At 36.9% G+C, this 12,021-nt stretch overlaps 1 non-coding gene across 1 annotated transcript; it reads right to left on the bottom strand.

The window, feature by feature from the left end:
* Window positions 1–11,710: 11,710 nt before the first annotated feature.
* Window positions 11,711–11,818, bottom strand: LOC126007441 (U6 spliceosomal RNA). The gene has a single exon (XR_007495013.1). It is a non-coding gene; the product is annotated as a U6 spliceosomal RNA (small nuclear RNA).
* Between the last annotated feature and the right edge of the window lie 203 nt (window positions 11,819–12,021).

The following is a 12,021-nucleotide window of genomic DNA, read 5'->3' as shown; positions in this document are numbered from 1 at the left end:
GATTATGACAAACAGATCAAACACAATGATATCCAAATATTTGTCAATATGTTCCATGCAGGGGCGCTAGCCGTGCATTTTTCACAATAGACAGGTTTAGTAAGGAAACTTCCCTGGGACTTCCTGAAACCAAAACCTATTGTGCTGCTATTCCCACCTCGCTGGCTTGCCCAGGCATGTGGCCCAGAGGAAGCCCTGGAGCTCCGGAGGAAGGAGGTAGAGGGGTGCTGGGGTGAGCCATGTCCTGCACCCCTTCCTAGGCCTGGTTAAAGAGGCCTTTGGTATGGCAGAGGTCTGCAAAACCCCATGCTGGCAGAACCTACAGGCTCCCAGGAAGGAAGGAGATCCATTAAGAACTGCACTCTTCTATTTCTTGAAGCAGTGTTTTGTGGTTTTCTTTGTAGAGGTCCTTCACCTCATTAGTTAAGTTGACTTCGAGGTATATGAGATTCTTTGGCACTTTTGTAAATGGGATTTTTAAGGTCCATTGTTTCTCTATTATTATTTGTTTATAAGAAGGCCATTAATTTTTGCGTGTTAATTTTTTAGCATGGAACTTTGTTACATGAATCTATTTTTCTAGAAACTTTTTATAGAGCCTTTAGGGTTTTCTAAATATAGTATCATGTTATCAGCAAACAGTGAAAGCTAGACTTCTTCCTTCCTATCTGGATGCCCTTGTTATCATTTTTTTGCCTAATTTTTATGGCAAGTACTTCCATTATTATGTTAAATAGGAGTTGTGAGAGGGAAAGCCTTGTTTTTGTATCAGATTTTATAGGAAAGACTTTTTGTTTAAGTACAATATTTTCCAGAGGCTTGTGGAAAATGTCCTTGACTATATTGAGAAAGGTTCTCAAGAAATTTCTTTCTTTCTTGATTTCCTCTTTGATCTACCTGTTATTGAGCAGAATGTTGTTTATACTCCTGGTTTTAGAGTTTTTCCACATAGTTTTGCACTCAGCCTGTTAGGATGCTTGGTATTATTCTTATGTTTGTGAATTTTATAAGTTACATTTATGTCCTAAAATATGATATTTCTTAAGGAATTTTTCACATGCAGTCAAGAAGGATGCAGATTAAGTACTTGGATTTCTTTATAAATTCATTATTCTTAGCTCCTCTAGTTTTTTATTTAGGGATTTTATGTCAATCTTGATGTTCTGCCTAGTAAATTTATCCAGTGGTAAGTAACATATTGACATCCCCACTACTACCCCATTTCCATCCATGTGAAAGTTTATGAGCCTTACATATTTTGCTGCTTCAATATTTGTTGTGTATATGTTGACTTGAGTTAGTACTTCTTGGGCTATTTCTGTCTAATTAATAGTAGTGTCCATCCTTATCTCTAATTACTTTCTAAAGGTAATTTAATTTTGTCCCAGCTTTTTCTTTGTTTCTTTTCTATGGCTCCTATAATTTTTTCTTTGAGCCTGTGTCTACACTGAGATTTTATATCTGGTTGCTGTAAGCAGCAAATTGATGGGTTTTGTTTTCTGATCCAACGCTGTACTCTGTGCCTTTAAATGGGAGGGTTTAATTCATTGACATTTAAAGGAATTATTCACAGAAAGGGCTGTCTTGCCATTGTATTGTATAGAACTGTTGCTGCTAAAAAATTTTTTTTGGCTTAGACCTTTCAGTAGTTCACTTAGAGTCATTTTGGCTATTGGGAATGCTGCAAGTTCTTTTATCTGACAATTTTTATCCTATCATTTTATGTAAATAAAATAATTTTTATTTTGACTAAAGTGGATTACAAATATTTCACTGTAATATTTTAGGTACATAGTGACATTGAATCAGGGGCATTCCCACCACCAATGTTGTCCAAGAAGAAAAAGAATAGATTGACATATTCAATAAAAGTTTTGCTGAGTAATGGACTCGGCATTTATCCCATATCTATAAGTCTCTTGGTAACTCCCAAGTACCATGGAACTGATCATCAAATAATCAGGACTGAACCTTTTTTTCTTTTTATAAATTTTATAATTTTTTTTTATTTTTATTTTTAATTATGAGAACAAGAGTGCAAAGAAAGAGGACAAGGTAAAGTTACAGTGGAAGGACAATCACCCATAACATAATTCTCAGAAGTCCCCTTGCTGATATCTTAACTTTGAAATTTCAGCCAAAGAACATTAAGACAAATAAGACAGAATCCATGTACAATTACTTTGTCTCTCAAGTCCCCAGATTGTAACACATTATAATATTTCTTAACAGTACACAAGGTAATTTAAAGCCATAAAACTTATGTAACCCCTTAAACATTACAGGCATAGTATTTTCTTACATTTCCATATACATGCATATTAGCTTAAGTTAACCTCAAATTTTAAGTGAGTTCTTTTTAAGAATTAGAGTCAAAGGAGAACAGTAAAAATGGTGTTAGAGTGGCAATTGTTGTTTGCATAGGCCCACCAAAATATGAGGGGCATGGAAAGAAATAACCTTGGCCTAATTTCAAAGAGACCAGACCCCTGAAGTTTCCTGGCACAAGACCAAGTCTAGGCTCCAGGCAAGCTAGATCGTCCAATCCAATACATTGTCTGTAGTGCCAACACACTTTTATTTTTCACACAGTCTCTGTTGTTGGTATCATGTTTTTGTATTAACGATCCTGGAATCTGCATATCTTACATTGAAGTCAGGATGTGGAGCATCCTCTCCTTTCACCTCACAATCAAAGGGCAATGCAGGGAGCCCTGTCCTGTAAGCAGGTCGTTGTTGTTGTTAAGTCTTCTCAGTGTTAAGGGAAGTCTCTTTTGAGCAGGTCGAAGTCTGAGCAGTGTAGGTCTTCCGTGGTAAAGGATTACTTCCAGGTGATGTTATAGACCAGCCTGGATGTTTCGTGGATGGCTTCCCTGGTTCAGGGGAGAATGGATTATGCGCTTTCTTCTGAGGTCTGTGCCAGGTCGTTATGTCAATGTTCAGGGTGTAAGGTCCCTTTGCACTACAAGATTTGTGTGTTCCAAAATCTATTAGGTAGGATCTTATTTGTATGTATAGTATTTTCCCATTTTAATGTGCCTATGCAAATAAGAAGCAATGCCACTGGTGTTATTGGTGCATATGGGGGCCATAAGAACAATTCCAATGATTCCCATGACATGGTTCAATCATAAGCATTAAACTGGGGGATTCTTCCACCAAAATTCCTTGTTAAACAGCTCAAAAAGAGAAAATAAAAAGTAGCTAGAATCGTCACTGTATAAGACAACATTTAGTAAGAATCATAGCTGCCAGAGAAAAAAATACAAAATATTCTAAAGAATACGTGTCCATTTTATGTATCTTGAAACAGTTTGGGGTTGTCATACAAAATGCACAGCTTTGGACTGTGATTAGGATTGTATACTACAGAAGTTAAAGAGAGTAATGTAGGTTAGTGATGTTTGAGAGGGGGTTAGAGAGTTAAGGAGTAAAAAAGAGCTTTGTTTATGCTCCCATTGGTTAAAATTGTTGTACTTGTACAAATCTGATTGGTTTATGTTTCAATCCTATGTTACTAAAATAGGCCCTGGATTGAGCTATTATGAAAGGGGCCCTTGGGCTACTGTGAAGGTAAGAAGTGCTCAGGCCATGGGGGTATTGTTGGAAAGATGTGTGCAGAAATAATGTTAACCGTATATTCACTTCTGATCCTCAATAAAAATAAGCTATTATAAAATAAAAAAAATATTTAAAAAAAAAAGAAGTAAATGGAAAACTAAAGATATAACAATCTATTGGTTGAATGCATGCAAAACATATATTATATGAGAGACCTAGGTTTAGTCCTTGGCAGCAAATGGTCCACCAATATTGCCAAAAGTTGGGATTAGTCTCTAAGCACTCCTAGGTGGAGCCCACAAACAAACAAACAAAAATATTGGTTTTTGGTATATTCTGGAATGAGACAATTATTTCTTCAAAAGATATTATCCTGAAGTTTATTCAGTAATATTCTTCTACCTGAATTTAAGTTAATTGTTCTTCCAACTAACTCAATGACACACTGAAGTTATAAATGACATATGAACATTCATCTTCTTTCTTTTAGGGCATGAGTTTATTTATTTGAAATAAACTGAGGTGAAAATACCTCAGTCACAGCACAGCAAGAGAAATTTTAATATTTCCAAGCAATACTTCAGTAAGGCCCATTGGAATGTCTACCCCACTGTGTGGATCACTGTCCTAAATAGTCCCAAGAAATAATTAACCAGAAGACCTGCTGAGATGTCTACACCCCTGTGCAGATCACTGGAAACATTTTTGAGATTCGTGTTATGGTACTGACATTATATTTCCCACACATCTAAATGGTCCATAATTAATATTTTACTTTCTGCTGTATTACAAGCAAATGTAGCCTCAATTAAATTTCTTTTACCTGGATAATTTCAGCACCAAATTAAAGACAATGTTTTTTGTTTTTTTTTTCTCTCCCTTATCCTAATTGTCCTTGTAGTTTCTGCTTCTGGGTTGACCAGGATGCAGATTTTGGGCTATTGAAATGGAGAACTTCATCTTTGTAGACTTACTCTCTCCTTCATTTTTACCTCTAAAACAACAGAGCCTCTTCCCTTGAAGATAGGAACTAGATACAGACTTCCCATTTCTCACTAATCCCTTATGTTACATCTGAGGCTAGTTTGCCATGAACTTCTTTGAGGTATTTAAATTAAACATCTCCTTAAGACCTTTACTTAATATTAGAACTATTCAGGTCCTACCACCCCAGTCTGATGTATTGTTTTATTATTAAGCTGTACTTTGTAATTGTAAGCATCTTTTTCATACTTGTGACAGGCAAAAATACCTTATATATCTGTTCCAGACATTAAACTTAGAACACTGTTTCTCCCATAAAAAAAAAAGAGCTTTGTAGGGGTGTGGCAAAGGGCAGAATACAAAATGAACATTCTGTATACGCAAAACATAACTTAAGAATAAGGAATATTCTGAATACATGAAGTACGCACGGGGGTGTGAGCCCCCGCGCGGTTCTGTAGTTTTTGGATGCCTAGGGAGGAATTTCTCACCCCCTCCCCCCAGGGCCTGATTAACCAGGCGTGGCCCTGAAGACCCGCCTGGTGTGGGGGAAGTCATGCTCGCCTGGACTAAGTGGTCAGCCCAGGGGTCCTATGGCTAGCTGTCCTGCCCAGAGCCCCCTCATACCAGTCAAAGGCACACAAAATCCTGGCATGTGGAGTGTTCTGAGCCCAGCTGAGCCCCTGTAGTTTTTGGATGCCTAGGGAGGAATTTCTCCCCCCCTCCCCCCAGGGCCTGATTAACCAGGCGTGGCCCTGAAGACCCGCCTGGTGTGGGGAAAGTCATGCTCGCCTGGACTAAGTGGTCAGCCCAGGGGTCCTATGGCTAGCTGTCCTGCCCAGAGCCCCATCATACCAGTCAAAGGCACACAAAATCCTGGCATGTGGAGTGTTCTTAAATTTTATAATTTTTATCCAATATTTCTCTCCCTACCCCCAACACCAGGCTGCCAGTATAAGTGGTCCCCTCTGTGTCTAGCATGTTGTAGATTGGGTATCGATTTTGTTGTCGTTGGCTTTGGATTTGGTATTTAAGTCTGATTGTTTTGTGTTTCTATTTAATGTTCGTACAACTATTTGGTCTTGTTACCATACATTATTTCCCCCTCAATTTGTGATGTGGAACAAGATGGCTCAAGTTAAAGGTTCTTTTAGAAGAAAAGAAAAATATGAAACAAAAAACCCGAAAAGCACCACAGCAATAAAGACAATAATCACGGTCCTAAAAGAAAAATAAAACAAAGCAAAAAAAAAAAGGAAAACTAAAGAAAAAGAAAAAAAAAGCGGGGAAAAGAGGAAAAAAACCAACAACAACAACAAACCAAAAAACAAATAACAAAACCAAAAAAATTAATTTGTGCTTTTTTTTGCATAGGCACAGTAAAAATTGGGGAGATTAGAAAGGGAATTCCCTTGGCCTAAGACAGTGATTCTCAATTATTTTCTGTCATGCCCCACCCCCCCAGGAAGAAGAAAACATTTTTCGCTCCTTCCATACAACTTTGTTAAAAAAAATCTTTAACCTGCAAAACAAAAATATATAAAATAATTTGAGCTGATATTTTAATCAGAGGTGATGTCTGGATTAATGGCTATAATAAGCATGTTTTACAATGCATAGATTTTCAAAGCAGGAGACATACAGAGACATAAACACAGAACTTAGCTTATTATGACAGTCTTTGCCGAGGTCAAATGTGCCCCCCTTTATTTGTGAAGCACTGGCCTAAAAGATACAGGGTTTCTCTGTCCTTGAAGTATACTGTCATGGGAATAACTACAGGCTCCGAAAATAGCCTTTTACTCTCTCCTAGGTCCTTTTGTGATGGCTAGAAACTTTCTGCTCAGTCGTGGATGACAAAATCAGGCCTCTGTAGCTAGAACTCTTGGTCTTTGCACAGGTTATAGGATGAAGCCTAGGATGGCATTCTTCTTTATGGTTCTAGAAGTCCTGTTCTATCACTTTTGTTTTAATCAATCTTCTGTAGTTGATGGTCTTGGTTTTTATACCAGTTCTAGGATAAAGCCTAGGCTAGTCTTTCATTATGTTTCCAGGAGATCTTCTCAGTTGCAGTTGTCTCAGTCAGACCTCTGGAATTAGAGATCTTGATTATTGTACAGATCATAGGTCAAAGCCTAGACTAGGGACTTTTTTATTTGTCCCAGGTTAAGTTCTGCCCAGTCATGGTAGTCAAAGTAGATCTTCTGTAGATAGCGATCTTGGCTTTTGCACAGATCAAAGGACGATGTGTCTTCTGATTTCATCTTATAGGTAGGTGGTGAGGTAAGACAACCTTTTCTTAGGTCAACTTGTTGCCATTTTCTTATTGTCAGGATGTCATATCAAAACTAACCCATGTTGATGTCAAAGGAGTATTAGGAATGTCCCAGAGGGAGTTTGGTTCCTGGAGCTGTTGCAGAGAACTGTGTTTCTTCTATGTTTGTGATCTAGGGTTCAGGGTTTGATCGGTCACTGTCTAATCACCTGGAGTCCAAGGTGAGTTCACATGACATATGTTCAAGGTGGGAGGTTCCCCTGTATTATAAAATGTATGAGTTCTTACTCCTAATAGATAAGAGCTTTTTTCTATATGTAAAATTTCCCCCTTTTTTAGTATGCCTTTCAAGAAGAAGTGGTGCTATATTATACTGCTGGTGCATTTGAGGGTGAGAATGTCAGACTCCATCATATCTGCACCTTGGTTTTGACCTGAGCTTCTATCTCAGGCAAGACTTTTTCTTCTTGGTTTTTGAACTATGTAGAACCAAAACAGGTGAAGTTAAGGAAGAGAAGAAAACAGACAAATCAAAAAAAATATATATATATAATATATAAAAAGAATATATACTCACACATATCTATATAAATAAAAAAGATAGACAAAAATGAGTTTTTTTAAAAAAGGGAACAAAGTGATGCAGGAGACTACCTTACTTTTGGGGGATAAACAGGTTAAGAGGTAGTATTATATAGATCTTAAGCTGATTAAGAAAATAGAGGCTTCCCCATTGTTTTTGAGATATTCTTGTGGGGGGGTGGAATCCAGGGCACGTTTTAAAAACATGCCCTGGTCTTGTTGAGTTTGAGAAATGATTTGTGGCAAAAAAGGGGCTTGGGTAAAGTTCTTGTACTAGGGATCCTTCTGGAGTTAAGCCCAATATCAAGTAGCAGTCCACATTTGTAGGGGAGTGAGAAGGTGGGTCCCAGAGCTTGAGTCAGAAGGGGTGTTGGTTGTAGTTTCTTGCCGGGACGAGATGTGGGGACAGTAAAGAAAGAATTTTTTATTTCTCACAAAATACACTTCAGAAATTAAAAAAAATGCCTTTCTTTCCTGTCGTCTTTCTCCATCATTCCTTCTTTTTTTCTTTTCTTCCTTTCTCCCTTTTCTTTCTCCTTCTTTCTTTCCTTCCTTTCTTTTTCTTCCTTTCTTTCCTTCCCTCCTTTCTTCCTTTTTTATTTTTTTTTATTTTTATTTTGACCAAAGTGGATAACAAATCTTTCACAATAATATTTTAGGTACATAGTGACGTTGAATCTGGGGCATTCCCACCACCAATGTTGTCCTCTCTCCACCACTGTTCCCAACATGCATCCCATATCCCTCTCTTTTATCCCCTGGGTTGCTTGTATAAGTGGTCCCCTCTGTGTCTAGCATTTTGCAGATTGGGTGACGATTCTGTTGTGGTTGGCTTTGAATTTGGAATTTAAGTCTCGTCATTTTTCTATTTCTACTTAATGTTCAAATGACTGTCTGGTCTTGGTACCCTCAACATTATTTCCCCCTCAGTTTGTGAAGTGGAGCAAGATGGTTCAAATTATATGGTTCTGTTTGAAGGAAAGAAAAAAAATAAAATAAAATGGGGCAAAAATCAAACAAACAAAAATGGAAAGAGTCCTTCTAGAGGTTGTAAATATTAATTTAAGAGAAGAAAGTGAAAAAGGAAGAAAAAATAATGACAATACTAAAAAATTATGAAATAATCAAATAAAAACTCGAAAAGCACCATAACAATAAAGACACCAACCACACAATAACCACTGTCCTGAAATAAAAACAAAAGTCACAAAAAATGAATACCCACAGAAAAAAACAAACAACAAACAACAACAATAACAAACCAAATAAAAAGGTAATTTGTGCTTCTCTCTTTTAATTTTTCTTGCATAGGCACAGTAAATATTAGGAAAATTAGAAAGAGAATTCCCTTGGTCTAAGAGATACAGGGTTTCTCCACCCTTGAAGTATACTGTCATAGGAATAACTACAGGCTCCATACATGTTTTTTTCTCTCCTGTTGGTCCTTTGGTGGTGTCTAGAAACTTTATGCTCCATTATGGATGATAAAACCCTGCCTTTGTAGCTAGAGATATTGGTATTTGCACAGGTTAAAGGATGGAGCCTAGGATAGAGTCTTTCTTTATAGTTCTAGGAGTTCTGTTCCATCACTGTTGTTTTAATCAATCTTCTGTAGTTGGTGGTCTTGGTTTTTGCCCCGATCCTAAAATGAAGCATAGGATAGAGTCTTTCCTCATGTTTCCAGAGGATCTTCTTGGTTGCAGTTGTCTCAATCAGACCTCTGGAGTTAGAGATCTTGGTTGTTATAAAGATCATAGGCCAAGGCCTAGATTAGGGTCCTTTTTTATTGGTCCCAGGATAAGTTCTGCCCAGTCATGGTTATCACAGTCAGTCTTCTGTAGATATTGAAGTTGGCTTTTGTACCTATCAAAGCTTAGACCAAGTTGTTGCCATTTCCTCATTATGAGGATATCATATTAAAACTGACACATGTTGGTATCAGCGCAGAATTAAGAATGCCCAAAGGGAGTTTGGTTCCTGGAGCTGTTGTGGAGAACTGTGTCAGTTCTATGTCTAAAATCAGTGGTTCAGGGTTGGACAGTCACTGTCTAATCACATTGAGTCTAAATTGGGACCACATGGCATATATTCAAGGTGGAGGGATGACCCTGTATTGTAAAGTATATATATAGGATATATATACTATATATAGGATATATATACTATGTATAGTATATATATATAAATATATATATATTCTATATACATAGAATATATAGGTATATACTATATATAGGATATATATATACTATACATAGAATGTATATACTATATATAGGATATATATCATATATGTATATATATATATATATATATATATATATATATATATATATATAGGATGCATTCCTATCCCTAGTAGATAAGAATTTGTTTCTATACATACAATTTCCCTTTTTTAGTATGCCTTTGCAAGAATAAATGGTGCTATATTATATTGCTGGTGCATTTGGGGGTGAGAGTGTCAGGGTCCATCATCTTTGTGCCCTGTTTTTGACCTGAGATATTATCTCAGGCAAGACTTTTCCTTGTAGGTTTTTGTATCAAGCAGAATCAAAACAGGTGGTGTTAAGGAAGAAGAGAAAACAGAAACAAGACTATATATATTTTTATTTATTTTTCATATATATAGGTATATATTATAGTATTATATAGGTAGTATTATATAGGTCTTCAAGTTATAAAGTATTATATTATATATTATAATATATTATATAAGACCTATATTATATAGGTATTAAGCTTATAAAGGAAATATAGGCTTCCCCATTGTCTTTTGAGATCTTCTTGTGGGAGTGGAATCCAGAGCACATTTTCATCACACACCCTGGTCTTGCTGAAACTGAGAAATGATTTGAGGCAGAAAGGGCTTGGGTATAGTTCTTGCACTAGGTAATCTTCTGGAGCTGGGATTGATATCAAACAACAATCCACATTTGTGGGGCGGGGGAGTGAGAAGGAGGGCCACAGAGCATGAGTCAGCAGGGGTGTTGGTTGTAAATTTTTGCTGGGGGATGAGATGTGGGGCTGAGTGGGTGTCCATTCACTTGGGAGCTGGGTGATGGCTTAATGGAGCAGGAGATTGGTCTTGATACCTAATGGGTTAAGAACTGAGGATAAAGAGCGTTAATAAGGAGGGATATTGTATTGAAAATGTAGGGTGAAGAGATAGTAGTAGGACTTCTGAAGGTGGGGAGGAGAGACAATATATAGGAGGGTCTATATACATTATAGGCATGGATTGTTTACAATTTAGGTTTGGCTCTCATAGAGGAGTCCTCTCTCTAAGTACTCATGCCCACATAAAGACATACATTAGTGATCTATTCTTAAGCTATTGTTAGAGGTCTGACCCTAATAGGATGGGTCTGAGCTCTTAAAAACTGTATTTAAACATTAAGATAAATAATTAGCTTAGGTATAGCTTAAGAAAAAGAAGAAAAGAGAGCAAGGGATAATATAGAGGAGAACAGAAAAATAGGTAAATATAGAAAATATAAAGTAAAAAATTAATAAATCAACTAAAATAAAACGGGTCAGTGCATTGGAGTTGGGAGGTTTTCCCAGTTTCTAGGCATTTTGTAAGTGATGGGGTTGGGCCTAGCTAGATGAAGATTCCAAGGTTAGGTAACAGTTGGAGCAGTTTAGCAGTTTAGTTTACACATAGTTTTTGCATCTTTAGTACTAAACAATGTGTTAATGAGGTCTACCTATATAGGTGGTTACCCTATGTGGTATTGTCCACTGCATCTTTTGTATCCAATTTCCTTTCCTAAAGAAAACCTAATAGTGTGGGTTTTATTTGATGTAGATTGAATTGATGAGGAGGAGGAAGAAGAGGTAGAAGAAAAGGGAGAAAGAAAAAAGTAGGGAGAAGAGAGAAGAAAAGAGAGAGAAAGGAAATGTTAATTTGTCCAAACGTGTTCGATGAATAGGTCCTGTGATATCAGTTTGTGGTTCATGGTTGACTGTTTTAGTGATCTGAATGATCATATGCTTCAGGTCTAATTAGAGGACATAAACCAGAGGAAAATGGTATCCAAGTTATCAAATTAGGGTGTCCACCCTTTGTATCCAAGAGTTCCTGGGGACAGAGAAGCTGGGAGGTTATTTTATACCTAGTAAGATTAAGGCATTAAAACACATTGTTGGGAAACTCTGCCACTGGGTCTCTGGCTTTCAATCATATTCTTCACCTGTATCTGTGTATAAACTCCCCAAGGTTTTATTATAGGCCTTTGTAGTAAAAGGCTGATTACATACCTGTTCTCTCTAAACCATTGTTTCTGTTATTGCTTTCTTCTTTATAAAAATATGGAACGCTTCACGAATTTGCATGTCATCTTTGCACAGGGGGTCATACTAATCTTCTCTGTCTCATTCCAGTTTTAGTATATGTGCTGCCGAAGCAAGCACAGGACTGAACTTTTGACTCAGAATCACATGGAGTTTACTCCACTCCTTTAATATGGCTAGTTTTGGCTCCAATAAAAAAATAATGAATTTTCTGAAAGATATTACAATTAAGCCATTTGCTTTTTGGACAGCTGGTCTGGGTTTAATTTTTGGCACCACATTCCTGAGCACAATTGGATATACCCCTCTCCCCAAATTAAACT

The sequence above is a fragment of the Suncus etruscus genome, chromosome 4 (genome assembly GCF_024139225.1).
Source record: "Suncus etruscus isolate mSunEtr1 chromosome 4, mSunEtr1.pri.cur, whole genome shotgun sequence".
Classification (NCBI taxonomy): domain Eukaryota; kingdom Metazoa; phylum Chordata; class Mammalia; order Eulipotyphla; family Soricidae; genus Suncus; species Suncus etruscus.
Note: the sequence above shows the minus strand (reverse complement) of the source record. Positions and strands in the feature narration are given on the sequence as shown.